Source organism: Ictidomys tridecemlineatus, chromosome 1, assembly GCF_052094955.1.
Source record: "Ictidomys tridecemlineatus isolate mIctTri1 chromosome 1, mIctTri1.hap1, whole genome shotgun sequence".
Lineage (NCBI taxonomy): Eukaryota > Metazoa > Chordata > Mammalia > Rodentia > Sciuridae > Ictidomys > Ictidomys tridecemlineatus.
In genome coordinates this window covers 78,319,711-78,339,399 of record NC_135477.1, presented here as the reverse complement: position 1 = coordinate 78,339,399, position 19,689 = coordinate 78,319,711, and the positions used below count along the sequence as shown (strand labels likewise).

The window sequence follows — 19,689 nt, the reverse complement described above, 5'->3', positions numbered from 1 at the left end:
ATAAATGAAACTTTATCACAACCTGGTCATGGAAAGATTTTCACTTTAAACCAGACCAACCTTCAGACGTCCGCTACTGTCAAAACCCATATAGGCCCATCTAATTCTCTCCTTCCACTACCTGCACCTTCAATATGTCACAGGTATAAGGATGGTTATTATCAGATTTGGGACGGAGATTTATGGCTCACTCCCACTATTGGGCATTTAAACCAAAAGGCCCCACTCTGTTGGGAACAGCGAAACCATACCTATGACACATGGCCTAATGCCACTCGAGAATTAGGATGGACCCCAGAGTCACAATGTCAAAAAATTATAGTTTTACAAGCCAATGATTGGTTTGGAACAAATTGGACTTCTAGACCTAAAACTATTTGGCCAGCACCCAATGGGACTCAGTGGATATGTGGGACTAACCTATGGCCCTGGCTTCCGCCAGGCTGGATAGGAAGATGTACTATTGGGTACCCCTGGATGCAGGGGAGATGGACCCCAAATATAACTCAGCCAGCAAACCTCCCCAATCTCAAACACAGATGGGGACGATCTGTATTTCGTTGGTATGACCATCTAGCTTCTTTGTTTATCCCACAAATTGGTTTAGAAGATGTAATGTGGCATGTGGAGACTTTAAACAATTATACTCAAACTGCCCTCCATGATGTTGAGGAAAGTATCTCTCTCCTTAATACTGAAATAACCCTTATGAGGAAGGCCATCTTACAAAATCGAATGGCTTTAGATGTCCTCACTGCAGCCCAAGGTGGTACTTGTGCTGTTATTAAAACTGAATGTTGTGTTTACATTCCTGACAATTCTGGCAATGTGACAAATATCCTTAAAGATTTACAAACTCAGATAAAAGCCATGTCCTCACCAACTTTGTCATGGGAACAATATCTTGGCTCCTGGTTCTCTGGTACTTCCTGGTGGAAAACATTGTTAGTCTCTGTCTTTGGTATCATACTTATTGGCATATTCCTGTGCTGTGGTATTTATTGCTGCATCAATATGGTTCCAATATTAATGAATTCTTGTTTCTCTTATAGACCGCCCATCGCCCAAATGGCCCTCCAGCCTATTACTTCTCAATCCGACTTCTATCATGGACCACTCGATAGACCCGATTTTTTAAAAGGGGACTCCAAACTGCTTGCCCCAACATCGCCCCTTTTGTCAGCCTGAAGAAGCCAGAACGGTCTTCGCCCCCATTCCTTACAGCAGTAAGGAGCTCCCCAAATTAGAGGGGGGAATGAAGCCAGATTTAAAGTTAGGTAGTCAGTGTAGTTAGGTAAATCGGGTCTAATATCCAGTGAAATCTAAAATGGAGGCCATGCTGGGAATGACTCAGGGAAAACAGGACAACTCATGGAATGTTAATGAAGTTCTGAAAAGGCCCTAGGCCAAAGTCCACCTCAAAGAAATGTTAACCAACAGCCCCAACAGATTTGGAAATAGCCCATCCCAGAGAAGTGATAATTCCACCCCAAAAGGTGATAATTAGGCCCACCTGTGTCTCACCCCTCGGGCCTTCCAACCTACATTCCATCACCAAACCTATAAAAGGGGAACACATTGCCCGCCAACTGGATTCCACCTTTTGGGTCCCCTTCTTCCTCCGGGAGAAGTCTTTTCTTCTGTCCTTTAATAAATTTCTAATCTCTACTCCGGCCTTGCCTCGGCGTGCTTCTTTGGTGTTATTCTTCAACATCGGGGAGCAAGAACTCGTCACCGGTCAACAGCGGTAACACCGCCACCCTGGGAAACTGAGTCGGGCCCCAGGGTCGCACCCGACTGCGAGGACTGACTAGCCCATGGCACCTGGCACCTCGCCCTGCGCCAGGTCCCAAAATGGCAGGGACTGGGCAGCACTGCTGCAGCCTCGGGGAATGTTGGGCTGCCTCTGAAGATGCGGGCCACCCACCTGACCCACTCCCTTTGCAGCCTTGGTCTCTGCTGCTGTCAACCTCCTTAGCCCCCACCTGACACCGCTGCCGCCCACTGCTCACATACCAGCTCGCCACTTCCAGTCCAGAGACTTCAAGACTTAGCTCCTCTCTGCATTCCCCCGCCCTCACCCCAGGGACAGCGGAATGGTCTGGGTCACTGAGCTCGAGCTGGAGCCCGAGCCCGGGGTCAGGACTAGCCATTATGAGGACCTTTTATCCATATTCCCTTCCTGGAATCCTCTCCACCAACACCCTTGACCTAGAAGGATTAAAACCCAGATGCTGTCATGCTTTAATTTGGGGCCCCCAAAAGACCCCCAGAGACTCAGATCAATGTGAGCAGCAAAGAGGTGTTTATTGCGTGCTAGCTGGGTCCTCCATGCACAGCAACTGGGCGTGCTGAGAGGCCCCATCCCAGGGCCTGCAGAAGTTTATACACTCTTTGGGGAAGGCAGACACCCCACATCCATCACAGCATCTCTTAGAAATCATCACACACCTCAGAAAATCCAACAACAACTCCAAAACACGATTAGCGGATTAAGTGGCGGAAGAGAATATGGAAAGGATTCTTGGTTAGTTCAAGGGATTGATGCAATTAGAAAATGATTGGTTTAAACCACAAGGGTGTGGCAAGGGGGGGCACGTGCCCAGCTTCAGGGTCTCTAGTTTATATGTTGGCCACCACACTTAGGTGGGAGCATCTGGAATTTCAGATATTTCAATATCTTGGCCTATCTTCAGCGATCACCATCTGTGGCTTTTTAAAAACTGTTTCCCAGAACTTTTCTGTAGCATTTTTCCTGACTTTAGGACTATAGTAGGTCAAAGGTTAAGTTTCAGAGCAAATGAGGTCACAAGTAGAATGAGGTTGCTTAGGTCTTTCAGTGGATCTGCAAATTAATACAAATCTGGAAATCTGTATGAAGATTTTTAAAAACCTAGAAATGAATACTGGACCTATCCTGTGCCTGAGGGCTTAGGAGATCCTAGTTTTGAGCCCTGCTCTCTCCTTCACTATTTATTCAGGATCACTTTACAAAAGCACTCTTTCTTGAGGCTGTGACTCTCATCATCTTAACACAGTGACCCCAGGTGCTTTCTGTGACCCTGGCAGAAAAAAAGCAGGAATGCTGAGGGAGTATCCTGAGACTGAGGGGAAGGGGCCCAAGTGCATTCCATTAATTGTTTTCCTTGATGATTTAGTGGTTCTTTTTTTCTTTGTTTTTTTGCAGTATTAAATTATAGAAAAAATACTGAAAATTGAAAAGAAAATGTGTTCATGAAGCCAGAATTAGACAGGCAGTCAGTACAGATAGATAACTTGAGTCAGGCAAGATCAAGAAGATGAATTTTGAGTGATTCTAACAGTTTGGAGACTGTCCCATAAGGGAAGAATTTTAACTATCTCAGAGTGCTTCTTTGACCCTTGTCAAGAACCTCACCCCTCCACCTGAAACCAAGGTAATCTGTCCCAAGAATCGCCCCTCTTTACAGAAAGCTTTAAGGTGGTTCATTTGTCTTTGGCTCTCTGCACTGCCCTTCCCCCTTCAGCCTGCCTGTGCTCCACCTTTAGGCCACCCACCAAGAATTTCTTGGCCTAGTTCTAGGCCTAGTCAAGAATTCAGGAAGTAGAAAAATAAGAAGAAAAGGCAGGAGAACAAAGGAAGCCTAGAACACAAAAAAAGACAGAAATCCTCATTTTTTTGGACACCAGTGTTATTGTTGCTTACCAGTGATGAGCCCTTGCTTCTCCAATGTTGAAGTATAACACCAGAGAAGTATGCGGAGGCAAGGTCAGAGTGGAAAGTAGAAGTTTATTAAAGTACAGCAGAAAAGACTTCTCCCGGAGGAAGAAGGGGACCCAAGAGGTGGTATCCGTGGAAGGGCGATATCTTCCCCTTTTTATAGCTAAGGTTTTCTTTTAGATTTCCTGCATTTCTGTTAGTGTTCCTGTCCTTTGTTCTGTTATCTTTTAGTGATGGAATGTAGGTGTGAAAGCCTGAAGAGTGGGCCACACATTGGCCAAAGGTAGCCTTGTGAATCCAGCAAGAAGAGCTGACCAGATTTCCTCTAAGAGTGGAGGAATTTAAGAAAAAAGTTCTCACATCTGTTGAGAATTAACCTCTGAACTATTTAAACAAACATTGGCTTATCCTGTCCTTGGATAAGGTGTATCCAGAAAAGATATGAGAAAATTGGGAGGCTATTCTTTTAAATTACATCAGGAGGGGGCTTGTTTCTGCTGCAGAGCTCAGAGGGTTCTGTCTGAGAAATCACATCACCATCAGCACACTCACAGACAGAATAGAGTGCTTTCTTCTGACTAGGAGTTCAGGAATTCACAGGGATAAATAGGTGTTACACAGATATACAGATATATAGATAGATAGATAATATATAGATATATGGATATATAGATAGACAGGTAGATAGGTAGATAGATGTTTAGAGAGGTTGATATATAGATATAGCTATAGATAAAACAAGATATATTTTAAAATAAAGTGCATGCATAGCAGGTTGTCTGACCTGAGCCAGGGCTATAGCAAGGATGGTTATGGAAGAAAAAATGGTTTGTGTCACCATCACACAGAAGTTTCTAATGGTTCTTCTGCAAGAACATGACCTCTTATTTTTCCAGAGACCCTGTGTCAAGACTTCCAGAGATGTTGAGGACCTCCAAGGACATGCTTCCTGTCCCAGCCCCCACTTTGAGTGCAGAATTTCTTATTTTTTGGCAGGATGAGCCAGAAAGAATTCTAGACAGATAGGGCTGGCCAGCCAGCTTCCAATGGCAGATCAAAGTCATTGCAAATCCACCAGGCCTTGGACAGAAAAGTTGGGGTCTTGGCTTTAGATGCTGCCAATGGACCCACCTTCTCTCCTATTCTTTTTCTTACCACCAAAAGATAGGATCAGGTTCTATCTCCCTTTCTATGACACAGTTAGGCCCTCTTCCAGTCCCACCCAGGCTGCATGGGAGGTGTCATGAACACTAGAGGTAGTAGGAAGTCTTCCATGAATGCCTTCTGTAACCCCAATACTAACCTCTTTTTTTGTTAGTTGTTCAAAACATTACAAGCTCTTGACATATCATATTTTATACATTTGATTCAAGTGGATTATGAACTCCCATTTTTACCACGTATATAGATTGCAGAATCACATCGGTTACACATCCATGTTTATACATACTGCCATACTAGTTTCTGTTGTATTCTGCTGCCTTTCCTATCCCCTACTATCTCCCCTTTCCTTCCCTCCCCTCTCATCTTCTCTCTCTACTCCATCCACTGTAATTCTCATCTATTTTTTTCCCTTTCCCCTCACCTCCTCTTATATGTAATTTTGTATAACAATGAGGGTCTCCTTCCATTTCCATGTAATTTTCCTTCTCTCTCCCTTTCCCTCCCACTGAAAGACCCCCGTTTCCCTGTCCAAGGAGAATCACACGAAACACTGGCTGCAAAAGCGCAAGAGGTTTGTTTATTGGGACACAGGCGCCTGCGGGTGCCCAGCAGAACCTTAGCTGGAGCTTTGGTGAGCTGGCACACTGGGCTTGGGGATACAGAAATTTTTATAGGGTAAAGGGGCAGTTTTTGCACGCGGTAAACAATAGGTTTCTTATTAATTTTAAATCCAGCATATAGATTACCTAAAGGGCAAAGTTGTTTTTCACTGTATGCTACTGAAAAAGAACCATATAAAAGCTACATATTTGCACTCTGGTCCTCTTGTTCCTGCTTATTCAGGCATGACTCGGGACCTGGTACTCTGTCCTTTCTCAACCGGTTACACCTAACTAATTATCTGAAAAACACCTCTGGTGCCTGCGTAGGTTTGTGACATGCCTCGGTGGTTTTGCAACTAGGCCTGACGTTGTTGGGCTGGGGTCTTTCACCACCTCTCATCCTTGTTTAATGGTAATCTTCTTCTCATCCTCTTCCTCCCTGCTCTGTTTTGAGTTGCTCTCCTTATATCAAAGAAGACATTTGGCATTTTTTTTAGGAATTGGCTAGCTTCACTTTGCATAATCTGCTCTAATGCCATCCATTTCCCTGCAAATGCCATGATTTTGTTATTTTTTTAGTGCTGAGTAATACTCCATTGTGTGTAAATGCCACATCTTTTTTTATCCATTCATCTATTGAAGGGCATCTAGGTTGATTCCACAGTCTAGAAATTGTGAATTGTGCTGCAATGAACATTGAAGTAGCTGTATCCCTACAGTATGCTCTTTTTAGGCCTTTGGGGAATAGTCCAAGTAGGGGAAATAGCTGGGTCAAATGGTGGTTCCAGTCCCAGCTTTCCAAGGAATCTCCATACTGCTTTCCAAATTGGCCACACCAATTTACAGTCCCACCAGCAATGTACAAGTGTACCCTTTTCCCCACATCCTGGCCAGCAATGGTTGTTGTTTGACTTTGTAAAGGCTGCCATTCTTACTGGAGTGAGATTGTATCTTATGGTGATTTTAATTTGCATTTCTGTGATTGCTAGAGGTGGTGAGTACTTTTTTGTGTATTTGTTGATTAATTGTATATCCTCTGAGAAGTGTCTGTTCAGGTCCTTGGCCCATTTGTTGATTGGGTTTTTTTTTTTTTTTTAAAGAGAGAGTGAGGGGGGGGAGAGAGAGAGAGAGAGAGGGAGAGAGAGAGAGAGAGAATTTTTAACATTTATTGTTTAGTTCTCGGCGGACACAACATCTTTGTTGGTATGTGGTGCTGAGGATCGAACCCGGGCCGCACGCACGCCAGGCGAGCGCGTTACCGCTTGAGCCACATCCCCAGCCCTGGGTTTTTTTTTTTAATTGTTTAATATTTTGAGTTCCTTATATACTCTGGATATTAGAGCTCTATCTGAAGTGTGAGGAGTAAAAATTTGTTCCCAGGATGTAGGCTCCCTATTTTACCTCTCTTATTGTTTCTCTTGCTGAGAAAAAACTTTTTAGTGTGAGTATGTCCCATTTAGTGTGAGTATGTTTTTAACTCTTCTGCTATAGGTGTCCTATTAAGGAATTTGGAGCCTGACCATGCATGATGTAGATTAGTGCCAACATTTTCTTCTATCAGATGCAGAGTCTCTGGTTTGATATTAAGCTCCTTGATCCATTTTGAGTTAACTTTTGTACATGTCGAGAGAAAGGGATTCAGTTTCATTTTGTTGCATAAGTATTTCCAGTTTTCCCAGCACCATTTGTTGAAAATGCTATACTTTCTCTATTGCATGCTTTTAGCACCTTTGTCAAATATAAGGTAGTTGTAATTTTGTGGATTGGTCTCTGTGTCCTCTATTGTGTTCCTTTGGTCCACCCACCTGTTTTGGTACCAGTACCATGCTGTTTTTGTTACTATTGCTCTGTAGTATATTTTTAAGTCTGGTTTGCTATACTGCCTGTTTCACTCTTCCTACTTAGAATTGCTTTTGCTATACTGGGTCTTTTATTTTTCCCAGATGAATTTCATGACTAGTTTATCTATTTCTACAAGAAATGCCTTTGAGATTTTGATTGGCATTGCATTAAAGCTATATAGAACTTTTGGTAATATCACCATTTTGATGATCTAACCTCTTCTTTTTGTGCCTCAATTTCCACATAGGTTAAAGAAGTTGGATAAGATGATCTTCAAGGCCCTATCAACTCTGCACATAATAGTGTTTGTTCCTAAGATTCCCTGGATTTTTTTCTTGACATAAATTTTTTTTCAAGAAGAAACTTTCCCTTTTTCTCTCAGGAAAATCTTAGCCACATGTTTCTGAACTTTTTCACACCACCTTCTTTGTACTTGTCTCACTGAATCTTTGCTTTTTTTCTCAGGTCCCTGGTGGCCAGAGGTGGTAAGGTCTTTCCTGCCTGCTCCCCAGCACACACTGATCGTATATTCCCATGGACCTTCTTCCGTGGAGGGGGAAAGAGAAAAGTGCCCCCTCTTTTTGAGCACTGGATCAGTCCTAGTCCCTAGGCTGGGCTCTTTCATTTGGGTTTGTTAATTCATTAAATTTTCAAAGCATCTCAGAGCCACAGAAGTGTCAGTTCAGATGAGGAAACTGAGGCTCAGAAACCATGGCTTGTGCAATCTTACAGATTAAGAAAAGGTGAAACTGGGAATTCAACTGCATCTGTTTGGCCCTAAAGCCAGATTCTATCCTGTGCATCATGTAACATCCTGGCTTCTTCTTGGAGGAAATTTCTGAGTCAAGGACAAGGGTGGCCAAATAGCAGAGAAGGAAGAGCACAGAATGTTGCTCTGAAGACACAAATATATCTCAGGTAAAGAATGAAGGGAAAAAAGAGCCACTCAAATCTCAGAAACTGGCAATAATCCACTTGAAGCCAAGGCTCCTGGCATGTGACATCACACCCAGTCTGCTCCCCACCAAGCTTTGTCAATCTGACTCTTTAGAGAGGACTTTGTACCAAATACTACAAGAGCCCAAATGGCAGAGTGCAATGTGCCATCATTTCTATCACAGAGGAGCTGTGGGAATTTGGATAAGTTTCTCCCATGCTCAAAAACCTTGTTTTATTTTCATGAGTAATTAGTGTGAGACTCTGCATCTATCTCAACAAATTATGGTGGGCAGCAAACCTGAACAGACTTCTCTGACTCAGATGTAAAAACATATTATTGTCTTTCACTCACAGCACCCATACATCTCAAGTATCACCTGTAGCAATACCTGGCAGACATTTTTTAATCTCTCCCTGTCACCAACTTTCAACAGTCCTTTAAAGCTTCATGAGAATTTCCATACTTTCTAGTCTTTAATTCTCCCCTCAGACCTCTCAGTAGGCAGGGCTGCTCCTTTACTTGGCTGTAGTTCACAGATTTAGGAACTAAGGCCCACCATTTATGGTTCCCAGCTTGTTGAGAGGTTGACTTGGAGTTGGAGCCCTCTTTCAACATTTTTCCATCTTCTTGTCATTTGGAGAGAGCAGGCTAGTATGAACATTTCTACAGCCATCTGTGGTGCAGATGTGCCCAAGACCCTCCTGGGCCCCATGTCCCTCCAAACTGGCCATGTGCCTGAGTTCAAAGCCAGCCTCAGGACTGAGCATGGAGGGTAGCACACAGTTCAGCCCTCCTGTGGCCACTCACGTCCTGAGGGATGCTGGTCTACTTTCCTGGTTTTATTTTTCTTTTTTTGTATGTACTGGGGACTCAACCCAGGGATGCTTCACCCCTAAGCCCCATCCCCAGCCTTATTTTGTATTTTATTTAGAAAATGGGTCTCACTGACTTGCTCAGGGTCTCATTAAGTTGCTGAGGCTGGCCTCCAACTTTTGAACCTCCTGCTTCAGCCTCCCAAGCTGCTGGGATGACAGAATGCACCACTGTACCCAGCTCTGAGGATGCATGGACACGTGTAAATGTACCATGACCCCAACTTGAGTGGGACTCACCCCCAGAGCACTAGCCTATATAGCATCTTCCTTTACAGCACACTCCCCAGGTCCTCTTCAGTCTCACCAGCTGGGCACAGTCTCTGGAGACATGACTGCTAAAAAACTGCCTGCAGAACTGGACGATTTGGAATTTGTTCTTCATGGTCATAGGATGCTGGCTTATTTCTGTGTCTTCATTGCCATTTTGAAACCAAGGTTGTTCAAAGTTCTTTACAAGCAGCCAGTCATGAATTCAACTTCATTTAGGCCAATTAATCCTGGACTCATTATGAATTTGCACAGAGGAAGTTATTAGACTTTCCCCTTTGATTGGAATTTGGGCTTTAAAGATGCTTTCAGGAGTGAAATGGAAATTTCTCTATTCTAAGGGGGGACCTACCTTGCCAGCAATTGACATTAACCTGGTGTGTTCATTAGTGGGTCATACACCAACCTCAGAGCAGACTCTCAGTCCTCTAGCTGAGCTCCCTGTCATCCCCAGAACTGAACAGATCTGCTAATGCCACACTGAATCAGAAGTGGAGGAAGTGTGATGCAGTGGCAGAATCTCATTCCAGCAGGGCACAGTGGTGCTCATCTGTCATCTAGGTGGCTCAGGAGGCTGAGGGAGGAGGATGGCAAGCAAGTTGGAACCCAGCCTCCCCACCTTACTAAGACAGTGACTCAAAATAAAAACACCAACAACAATTACTAATAGGGCATTATGTAAAAATGTGGATGTGTAACCAACGTGATTCTGCAATCTGCATTTGGGGTAAAATTGGGAGTTCATAACCCACTTGAATCTAATGTATGAAATATGATATGTCAAGAGCTTTGTAATGTTGTGAACAACCAATAAAAAAATAGCATTAAAAAAATAAAAAACATAAAAACACCAAGAGAGCAAGGGATACAGTACAATAGTAGAGCATCCCTGGGTTCCCTTCCTAAGACTGCAATCAATGAGAAAACCTGCTGCTGTATTTGGTTTACTAACACCAGATTTTTGTGAGAAATTTAGTATCTACATTCACGGCGATATTGACCTAGGTTTTTGCTTTTTTTTTTTCCTTGTAGAATCTTTACCTGATGCTGTTACCTGGATAACGCTGGCTTCATGGGAACATATTAGAAAACATTATTCCTCTTTATTTATTTATTTGGTAAGATTTTGAGATGCATTTGGTTTTATTCTTTGTTTTGGCACCGGGGTTTGAATCCAGGGGCACTTATCCACCCATCCCCATCCCCAGCTCGTTTTTTATATTTTATTGAGACAGGACCTCACTGAGTTGCTTAGGCCCTCGCTTTTGCTGAGGCTGGCTTCTAATTTGTAATCCTTTTGCCTCAGCCTCCCCAGTTACCGGGATGACAGGAGTGCACCACCTTGCCTGGCTGGTGTTCATTCTTTAAATATATCATAGAAATCACAATCGAGTCAAGCCATTGGGTCCTGGGCTTTGCTTTTCTTTCTTGGAAATCCCTTGCAGCTAGTTATAACTTTTTTTTTTTTTTTTTTTGTACTGGGCTTGAACCCATGGGTGCTTAACTATTGATCCACATCTCCAACTCTTTTAATGTTTTATTTTGAGACTAGGTCTCACTAAGTTACTGAGCCTGGCCTCCAACTGGAGATCCTCCTGCCTCAGCCTCCTGAGCCCTGTGATTACAAGTGTGCGCCAATGTGCCCAACCGAGAATAATAAATGACTTCTATTTTGCTTTATCCACCATTGTTTTGAGTCTCTCCATTAATGCAGTTATACTAACATTCTAACTAATAAAACATTAGATCATCACTTGCACAGCTGTGAGTGTTCAGCTGAGGTCAGAGGCTATGATAATACAAGGGCTCCTGGGGAACCCTGGGTGACTTTCTCCTTCTGAGCAGCAGTACAAAAGGAAAGGCAGACTTGACCTCCGGCTTGGGGTTTCAAAGGTCAGATGGGAAAGAGGTCAAGGCAGGCAGGGAGCAGAAGAGTTGGGAACCAAGTGACTGAGGGCATCCATCTTGTGCTGGAGAGAAGAGAGGTGGAAGGACTTAAGGTGAAAGTTGATAGGAGTGAGAGACTGAGATGGCAGAGATGTGTTGTCCAATGCACGGTTCCAAAAGGTAGTTCTCCATAGGATTACTTGTGTATGTTTCATTGCATTTCCTACTTGGAAGGGTGAGGCAGGAGGATCACAAGCTGGATGCCAGCCTCAGCAACTTAGTGAGTCCCTAAGCAACTCAGTGAGACCTTGTCTGTAAATAAAATATAAAAAAGAGTGGGGATGGGGCTCAGCAGTGAAGTGCCCCTGGGTTCAATACATAGTATAAAAATAAAGAGCATGGACTCAACAGTGTTTGTGCGTGTGTAAGGGGGTGTTTTCTAGAACCTTCTTTGAATTTATAAGAAGTCTTATCTAGAAGTTGGTTTGTAAACTGTGTACCACGTTCCAAAATTAAAACTAAAATGGTAAATATGTGTTCTTCACCTTCATAATGTAAAGCAGTAGAGGGAAAGAGGCAAGCATCGAGTCAATAATGATGTCAATGATTATAATAAAATAATTAGATTTAAAAGTCAGACTAGAGAGGACAAAGAAATCACATGGGAGTCAGCAACCTCCTCAGCTGGAGTGGATCTCAGCCGTGTCTTCACCCTCATGTGAGCTCACTTATCTCTGGAAGTTCTGTTTTCCTCTGGATGCATTTTCTTCATCTGCAAAATGGTGCAAGGTCATTTGCTTCTGACAAAGTCTCACTCATTTATTAAGATTCTGAGTAGGTGCCAGGCATGGTGGTGCACATCTCTAATACCAGCGGCTTTAAAGACTTAGGTAAGAGGATCGCAAGTTGGAGGCCAGCCTCAGCAACTTAGCAAGGCCCTAAGATACTTAGTGAGACCCTGTCTCTAAATAAAATACAAAAATGGGCTGGGGCTGGGGCTCAGTGATTTAGAGCCTTGGTTTCAATCCCAGGTACCAAACAAAAACCCAGAAAAACGCTCCTCAGAGCCCCCCACCGCCTGGGCTCAGATCCTCAGCCAGGGAACAAAACTCTGGGCTCCATCCTTCCGTGCTCACACCTGCAGAGGGAGCCTGAAGTACTGTTGCCAGGGAAGTCAACCTAGTGAAACAGCAGGAAGTGTGTGGGCAGAGCTCTACCAGCAGCTGCAATGAGCGCATGCCTGAGCCAATGGAGAGTGGTGGTGTTCCAATATTCTCCAATGGGGCGCTGACGGAGGCGAGCTATTGCGAGACGCCCTAGTAACAGCAGCTTGGTAACCCCAGGCAGGCGCAGAGTAGTGACTCCTGCACGGGTTGGGCTCCTGCTGGCTCCTTGAATATTGCGGAGGTGGAGAGCACCACGAAGATGCCTCACATGGCCTGGCACAGCCACGGGAAGGGGCTAGGGCTCGACGAGAGTGCCCTGGCCGAGCAGGCGGCCGCCGGGCTCCTGGGCCAGGAGAACCAGCAAGAGGGACGGCGGGCGGGGCCGGAGGGCATGGGGCCGTGGGGACCATCCTGGTGTTAGTCCCAACTCAGTGTCACTTTGGTGCCTGGAGTTGACCTAAGGGTGCTGCCCACAGAGCCACACTGTGGCCCTTTTTGTGTTTATTCCGAGACAGGGTCTGGCTGAGCTGCTGAGGCTGGCCTCCACCGTACAGTCCTCCTGCCTCAGCCTCCAGGTGCCCTGGGATGACAGGCCTGCGCCACCATGCCCTAACCAACCATTCTTTTACCAGTCAGGTCTACTTTTGTTAAGTGGCAGCTGTACCAAGTCCAAGCACTTATGGCATTTATTTCTATTATTATTATTATTATTATTATTATTATTATTATTTGCAGAAAAATAAATGGCCCATCCATTGGCCACTGAGTTTAGTAATGACAGCTGGGGGTTTGCACTCCACCACCTCTAAGCTGCTGGATCCTAGAGTCATAGCCTGTGGTCTCCCTGGAGGCTGAGCAGCTACAGAAACCTGCAATTTATATGAGCTTGTGGCGGTGGCCTCGGAGCCTCCTATTAACGGAAAGAGCCAAAGAAAAGCCTCTAGTTTCTTGCCTATGTCTCTTTTTGGGGGGGTGGGGGGTGCCAGCATTGAACTTGGGGAGCCTTTGACTCTTGAGCCTCTCCCCAGTCCTATTTTGTATTTTATTTAGATATAGGGTCTCTCTGAGTTGCTCAGGGACTCACTTTGGCTGAGCCTGGTTTTGAACTGACATCCTCTTGCCTCAGCCTCTGTAGTCCCTTGGATCACAGGTGTGAGCCACTGTGCCCAGCAGACTTTTCTCTCTCACCTTCTCTCTCACCATCCAGAATAGTGCATGGAGTGTGCTGGTGCTGAGGGTTTGTTGGATTAGTCTGTGAATCGTTTGGACCAGGGACTGCATTTTGTTCCCCACTGAAACACAGTAATAGTGACCATTTGTAACCTCTGTGCTGCAGGCATGTGATGTCATAGAAGGGATAATCAAAAGCAAGAATATGGCAGGAAGAGCCGTGCTGTGGGCAGGAACCCTGGGAACTGGAAAAGTCGTTGTGTTCTCCTTGATTTCTGCTGTGCAAGAGGACGATCCTCACTTTGAAGCCAAATGGAATTCACATCTTAACTAGTCTTTGTTTAGTGACATTAGTCACATGTGTGTTTAAGAAAGGAATATGATCTCAAACTTTTACTTCTAGAATGAAAATCATCCTGGCCAGAGGGGAAGGAAAGTCCTCTGAGAGGTCTGGTCACTGGGATCATCTTTGAACTCTTTCAAGTCTCCTTTTTCTTGGAAAATCAATCTCTTTTTTTTTTCTTTTTTTTTTTTTTTAACCAGTGATTGAACTTGGGGGCACTCAGCCACTGAGCCACATCCCTTTTTTTGTATTTTATTTAGAGCCAAGGTCTTGCTAAAGTTGCTGAGGGCCTTGCTAAGTTGCTGAGGCTGGCCTCCAACTTGTGATCCTCCTGCCTTAGCCTCCTGAATGGTGGGATTATAGGTTTGCACCACCATGCCCAGCTTAAAATCCATTTCTATTGGTCCAGGGCCTCATAAAAATTTGTGACGGGCTGTGGCTCATTGGTAGAGCACTCACCTTGTACATGCGGGACCCTGGGTTTGATCCTCAGCACCACATAAAAATAAATAAGTGAAATAAAGGTATTGTGTCCAATTAAAACTAAAAAATAAATATTAAAAAAATTAAAACAAAGATATTGTCCATGCACAATTAAAAAATATTTAAAAATCTTCTGTGGCACATTATTGGAAGGGCAAAAATGAGTCAGCCAGTATTTTTTCAAATGCAAAATTTGCCCACTACTATTTTGGCTACTTGCATGATTGACAATAACAGAAACACGCTTTTGATCTTTAAGGGGCTTCTAGTGTTTTTCAGGCAGAGAAACAGGAAGTCTGCTGATGGCATAAAATGGCTCAGTTGAGTGCTGAGCTTCAAACTGCTGACTGATTTTAAATGCTGGAATTGGGCAGAGGGTTAATAATTCCCCTTCAGAGTCGGGCTTTCCAGGGGACAAAAGAGGACATATGGTGGAGCTTGTTGGGATCTGCAAGGGGATCAACCAGATCCTCAGGCTTCCCAGAGCTCCTGGTCTGGACATGGCTTGTTCTCTGGAAGGGCCTCTTGGCATAGGAGAGTAGGAGCCTGCACTCTTGTATGTAAAGAAGAGGGCTCTTACCAGGTGTGGTGGCCCCTGCCTGTCATCTCAGTGACTCTGGAGGCTGAGATAGGAGGATCACATGTTGGAGGCCAGCCTCAGCAGTTTCTCCAGGCTCTAAGTAACTTAATGTGACCCTGTTCAAAAATAAACAACATAAAGTTCTGGGCTACATCTTGGTGGGTATTGATTGATCAGCTGGGAGGCCTGGGGCAGGCCACTTGACCGTTCAGAAGCAGAAACACAATCAGCTGTGAAAAAAGCTTGAATTCTAATTTTGAAGTTGTACATATGGAGTTGCCAGGGTGTGTTGTGTGGTGACTGATGGTGGATGAAGAAGTCCTATGTCTGGGGAAAGTTTTTTGAGGCTGGAATGCCATACAGTGTGCACTTACAAGAACATTAGCTTGTTCAAGTTTTCTTCCTTTTTTGAGGGGGGGTTACCAAGAATTGAACCCCAAGAATTGAAAACCCAGGAGCTTTCAACCCCTGAGTCCCATCTTTAGTCCTTTTTGCATTTTATTTAGAGACAGAGTCTCACTTAGTTGCTTAGGGCTTTGCTTTTGCTGAGGCTGGCCTCCAACTCGCGATTCTCCTGCCTCAGCCACCCGAGCTCCTGGGATGACAGGCCTGCGCCACAGCACCAGCATGACAGCTGTTTCCTTCAGTGCTGTTTCTCTCAGTGTTATTTGGTACTTTTTGTCTTCCAGTGTTGCTCTTAAGAAGTCTGATTTTCAGGGTTGGGACCTTTCTTTCTGGATGTTTTGGAGGTATTTTTGGATAGGGCGCCCTCCCCTGATTTCCCTTTCTTGAGGTCCACAGGGCTTTCTGAGTCTCACTGTTTGGTGTCGTTGGTGTGGACAGTCACCAGCTGTGAACCCCTGAGCTGTGGGCTGTTCCCATTCTCTGTGTGGTCTTTCTGGAAGTCCAGCTAGGTGAGATTAGCTCTGAAGTGATTTTCTACCTGGGTCAGTTTTGCCCCCCAGGAGATATTTGCCAGTATCTGGAGAGTTGTCTCTTGTAGTTTTCAAAACATGGTGGAGGGACTCCTGGCATTTAGTGTTAGAGGTCAGTGATGCTGCCAAGCAACCTTCACTGCAAGGCTGTGCCCCCCAAACAGAGGCAAGACTGAGAAACCCTTTTTTTTGGGTGGGGGCTACTAAGGATCAAACCCAAGGGCACTAAACCCCTCCCCCAGCCCTTTTTGTGTTTTATTTAGAGACAAGGTTTTGCTGAGTTGCTCAGGGCCTTGCTAAGTTGCTGAGGCTGGTCTCCAACTAGCCATACTCCCACCTCAGCCTCCCAAGCTGCTGGGATGACAGGTGTGCACCCCCACACCCAGCTCTCAGTTTCTTAATCCATAAAATACAAGTTAGCAGGCTGGGATTGTGGCTCAGTGGTAGAGGGCTCGCAGAGCATGGGCAGGACCAGGGTTTGATTCTCAGCACCACATAAAGATAAAGGCATTGTGTTGTGTCCATCTACACCTAAATCAGTTATATCAGTTCAGTCACCTATATCAGTTCAATATTTATTGCTAAGGGGAGGGGTGCTTAACTTTATAATGGCTTGATTTTTGAGAATTTTTTAAGATTTAAGTTCTTCCCCTGATTTAGGGCTGGAACAAAATTAAACTTGTTTCAAAGAAAAAAAAATTAAAAATAAATATGTATAATGCAACCCTGTTCAAAAATAAACAACATAAAGATCTGGGATGTATCTTGGTGGGTAGTGATTGATCAGCTGGGAGGCCTGATAATATTAAAATATTAAAAAAATACAAATTAGACTTTCAAGATGACAGGCTATGGAAAGATCAGTGAGATATAAACAGCTCCATAGAAAAGGGTAGGTGTATGTGCCTTTCTTCCATGAGTTTCTTTTTTATAATATAGTTTTTTAGTTGTAGTTGGACAGAATACCTTTGTTTTATTTATTAATTATTATGTCACATGGAGGAAGAAACCCAGGGCCCTGCGCATGCTAGGCGAGTGCTCCACCACTGAGCCCCAGCCCCAGCCCAGCCCCTTCCATGAGCTTTTAATTGGAGAAAGCTGGACAGAAAAGGAGCCATTCTTAACCAAGTATTGTTTCTATTTGAATGGAAGGGTAATGGTCACCCCTTCAGTATTAGGTGGAAGGAGGCAGGGATGCTGTTCAGTGGCTGGTGGTCACTGTCTTTGACACTGGAAACAGAATGGGGAGCTGGGGGCTGTGAAAGAACAGGGAAGAGTCAGGCACAGTGGCTCACACCTGTAAACCCAGCAACATGGGAGGCTGAGGCAGGATGATCTCAAGGTGGAGGCCAGCCTCAGCAGCTCAGTGAGACCCTGTCTCTAACTAAAAAAAGCTGGGCCTGAGGCTCAGTGGTGGAACAGCTGCCTGGCACATACAAGGCTCTGGGTTCCATTCCCAGAAACATCAAAATAAAACAGAAGAGCACTGCCACCTGTGGCCTCCCCTGGGCCTCATGGTGTTGGAATCGCATCCCTCTGTGTTCTGCTCTAGACATTTTCCCTTTGCTATTAGAACACATGCTTTGGGCTTGCCAACTCAGGTGCCTAAGCATTCAGGCAGCGAGGTAAGCAAAGTGACTTGCTCAAGCCCAAGGATGTGGTGCCCTTTCACTAAAAGAGGGCCACTGTGTCCAGACCTGGTTTCTCAAAAGAAACCAAATAGCTGGATTTTAACAGGAAAGTTCCTAGTGTTCAAAAAATGGCAAGAGCCATGCACGGTGGAACATGTCTTTAATCCCAGTGCCTGGCTTGGGTTGCTGAGGCAGGAGGATAGCGAGTTTGAGGCCAGCCTCAGCAGAAGCGAGGCCCTCAGAAACTCAGGGAGACCCTGTCTCTAAATAAAATACACAATAGGGCTGGGGATGGGGCTCAGGGGTTGAGGGCCCCTGCATTCAATCCCCCCCAACAAAAGCCAAGTTTAAAGGCACATCTAAGACTACGTGGTCCCAATCAAACCACCTTGTGGGCAGCTTGTTGGCTCCTTGTAATCTAAACAGTATTTTAGTTCACCAGATGAGGCTGTCCAGCATTAGACTATTGTGTGCTCAAGACCACCCTAGAAAACAGGGAGAAGATCAGAACTAGAACCAACCTCTGCCCCATGGGCTAGTGGATTTTGCCTGATAGCATTCGCTGATTATCTCCCATGTCGGCTGCTCAGAGCTGAAACCAAAAGGGCATTGAAAAGAGGAGCCTTCCCTGGGCCATCTTTGAAGCGGTAGCTTCAGTTGGCCTTTTTCCAGCAGCTTGGGAGGCTGAGGCAGGAGGATTTAATGTTGGAGGCCAGCCTCAGCAACTTAATGAGGCTCTCAGCATCTCAGGAGGCTCTGCTTGGCCTACACACCTGGGGTCTGACCTCATTCTTATTTCAGAGATGAGGGAGGATGAAATGGCACTCAGAGGCCATGGCATTTCCCAGTCCTGGACGCACTTGAGAGCATTTGCTTTCCAAAACTTGGTATTTGATGAGATGTCTGTTTCACCAGGTTCTCTTTAGCATCTGCCAACCAAAGTTATGTTACTGAGCATCAATTTATAGTTGACCACAGGGCACCATCAGGGGGAGCTTGTGCAGACCAAGCCACCACTTACAGATTTGGCCTCACGTATTATCCACTATTTTCTGGCCTTTTAACATAAAATAAAGGTCATGTAATAAATCCTTCCTGATTTGTTAGTGTTATTTATTTATTTATTTTGGTCCCAGGGATTGAACCAAGGGGCACTTAACACCTGAGCCCCATTCCCCAAACTTTTATATTTTATTTAGAGACAGGGTATCACTGAGTTGCCCAGGGTCTTGATAAGTGGCTGAGGCTGGCCTCCACCTTGCCATCCTTCTGCCTCAGCCTCCTGAGTCTCAGGGATCACAAGTGTGCAATACCATGTTCAACCTCTTGAATAAATATTTTTATAGATGGGTTTTAATTATGTTTTCAAGATTGTAAAATGAAAACTTTTCCTTTCTTGCCTCTGTACAGCCCTTTCTTGCCTCTGTACAGCCCTTTCTCTGGCAATTGCTCAGGAGCTGGGGAGTAAGGTGCCTTTCTGCTCCTTGGTGGGGAGCAAAGTTGACTCCATGGAGATCAAGAAGACAGAGGTGCTGATGGAGAGCTTCCGCAGGGCTATTGGTGAGTAGCACGTCAGTGTGAAAGATGGCTGTTGCTTCTCCGGTGCTTTGAATCCTTTCATCTTAAAAATGCTCATGTTCTTTTGGTGCTGTTGACAAGACAGGCAAGAGTAGCTAGCCATCCAAGCAGCTTAGGAGGATTAGGTAAAAGGAACACAATTTGGAGGCCAGCCTCAGCAACTTATTGAGGCCCTGAGCAACTCAGCAAGACTCTGCCTCTAAATAAAATATAAAAATGGCTGGGGTCAGGGCTCAATGGTCGAAGGCCCCTGGATTCCATCCCTGGTACCCAAGTAAATAATAAATAAATAAAAAGACTAAGAAGTCTACTTGGGGAACTTTTGATTTAATGCTGAAGGAAAGAAAATGCAGTAGGAGGGTGCAGCATTTGGAAGTGGGAAGACATCATGGGACCCTGTTTCGCCCCCCACAGCCACCTGGTACCCCCGTGGCTGGCACTCTATCTTCCTGCGGTGCCTCTTTGTGGGACTGGCTTTGCCTTTGATCTTCCCCAGCAGGTCCCTGTAAGCACTCAAATATGGGGC

The 19,689-nt window shown here is 44.9% G+C and overlaps 1 long non-coding RNA gene across 1 annotated transcript in view; it reads right to left on the bottom strand.

Annotated features, from left to right (window-relative positions):
- Nucleotides 1–1,601: 1,601 nt before the first annotated feature.
- The window catches only part of LOC110599023 (uncharacterized), a 105,603-nt gene continuing 87,515 nt past the window's right edge, over nucleotides 1,602–19,689 (bottom strand). The window contains exon 5 of the long non-coding RNA XR_013436488.1: nucleotides 1,602–19,689. This exon is cut by the window's right edge and continues 41,089 nt beyond it. This is a non-coding gene — a long non-coding RNA (uncharacterized LOC110599023).